We start from the raw sequence: 2329 nt of genomic DNA, 5'->3' as shown, positions 1-2329 counted from the left end.
AATTCTTAGTGGCATTTCATTCTCTTTATTATCTCTACCCTGAGGAGTTTCTCGCTTTCTATCTCATTTTCCTTTGTTCTTTGCATTACCTCTCTAGTCTGGCTTAGTCTCAGATCTACGCTATTGTTGTTCATAGCAATGCCTTAGCTTTCGGATGGCCTCCTCTAATGATCTAGGCTTATCGAACCCAATCATGTCTTTAAAGGCAACCGGTAATCCACTAATAAACCTTTGAATTTTGGCCTTCTCGTTAGTGAGATAAGGCATATACCTCAGTAACTCCAAGAACCCGCCAATGTGCTCATCATCTGTCATCAATCCCATCTTTAACTCATAAAATTATTTTGCACTGTCATCAAAGTATCTCTCTGACAAATACTTATTATTGAATTCCCGCTCAAACTCACTCCAAGTCAAGTCATCCTCATGAACACACTTGACATTCTTCACATCTTCCCACCAAATGTATGCTTTACCTTTGAGACTGAATGTAGCTACTCTGGCTTTCATGTTTTTTGAATAGTCATGCAAGCAACCATGCCTCTGCATCCTGCAGTTTCTTCATCTCTCCATCAAAAGTAGGTGTCTTTGCTTTCTTCAACTCATCCAAAAAGTATCCCCTAACACTCCTATTGTAAGGATGATAATGATAACGTTCATAGTGCCTATTTGAATCAAAACTAGAATAGTACCTGTGTTTATCCCCTCTCCTATCTAGAGTGTCCAACAACTTGCCACCTCTGGCCATGTCATCTCTATCTGACCTGTGACCAGCATGCGACCTACTACCATATACCCCATTAGTTCGGTCCTCTTGCTCATAGCTAATCCGACGTGGTCCCTGTCGCAACAAGTCTGACAAACTCTGAAGTATCATTGCATTCACCTCTGCTTGTTTCTCATGTGCCTACATGATTCTATCATTATTTTCCTTACAAATCCTTATTTCTTCCTTTAAGCTTCTTAGTGTAACTACCAAATCAGAAGAGTTCCCAACATCATACTACTCTTCTGATTCATAGGGAGAGCCTTTGTAGTCAACCATCTTTCTAGCCATTTGATATTTCTTCCTACAAGGTATATCATGTCAGCTAAACCAAATCACAATAAACCAACATACCTTAGTATAGCTCGGGGAGGATACCTTGTCTCCAACAAATCAGTGCGATACATGCATAACATAATCATGACAACATATAGAAACATAAAACATAAGCATATAACCATGCAACCATCATTCTAGCTAGGGTCTAGCTGTCAATGTATGACCTTATCAACAACACATACTACAACCTCATGCATGACAACCACCATTACATCACTGTACACTTAACCACATGCAAACATGAACATGCATAAGCAATATGTAACCACTCACTTGCTCTCTTCTCTCAATAATAATTTCTCATTCATATTCTTTCTGTTTTGTCCTGATGATGGACCCCCTTTGGGGTTTGAAACGTTGGCAGAATGAACAAGAAACTGTGGATAATCCGGGTCATGAAGCTACAAGAAACCTCCACAGAAGCTTAAAATCTAACAATATGTAACCAACTACACATATGCATAAACACATGATCAAGCATAAACTAACAACACTTGAAACCAAACCTACAAGAATGATACATGCAAAAACCAAGCATACAAGAATGTAACCAAACTGTTGGGTTGTGTTATATTCTTTCCACGACTAGCCCACGTAGTTAAACGGGGGGGTTACAGGGGGGCGGAGCAACCCCTTCTTTGTGCCGATTGTGTAGCGAGGGGGGGTCACTGGGGGTTTGAGGTGTACCCGTAACCCCACTTTATAGGGTCCAGGGCAGGGCCCCGAAAAATTTTGGTTTTGGACCCTATGTTAGGTTGGGCGGACCCACCTATGGACGCGATGGTTTTCGGTCCTTGGTATTGGACACGATGGTTTTTCAGTCCATGGTATTGGATGCTTCGTCATGTATAAATATGTATTATAACATTGAAAGGAACATAATGAAAAATCAAGCTGGTAGTCCCGGTTTCGGGATCCAGGGGAAAATCTCTGTGTATATGTGTTTTATGTGTTATGCTCTCACATTGTTTATTTTCTGTGTTTTAGAATTCGTATGCAGGTAATTTCTGTACAAGGTTAAAACCTACATTTGGTATCGGAGCAAATTTGGCTTCAAGGGGACGCCTTTGTTGCTGAGGGGTTTCACTCGGGCCTGTGGTAGACTCTGTTTAGTGGGAGATCTGCGAGATCGATTCTGGTGGTGAAAGAAGATGGCGAGCAGTGGAAAGATAGAGATTGAGAAATTTAATGGTCAGAGTTTTGAGTCGTGGAAACTCAAGATGG

This window comes from Pinus tabuliformis, chromosome 1_2 (genome assembly GCF_031772625.1).
Source record: "Pinus tabuliformis cultivar Carrire ecotype Pingquan chromosome 1_2, CPIR1, whole genome shotgun sequence".
In the NCBI taxonomy this organism is placed as follows: domain Eukaryota; kingdom Viridiplantae; phylum Streptophyta; class Pinopsida; order Pinales; family Pinaceae; genus Pinus; species Pinus tabuliformis.
This window is presented reverse-complemented; position numbering follows the sequence as displayed.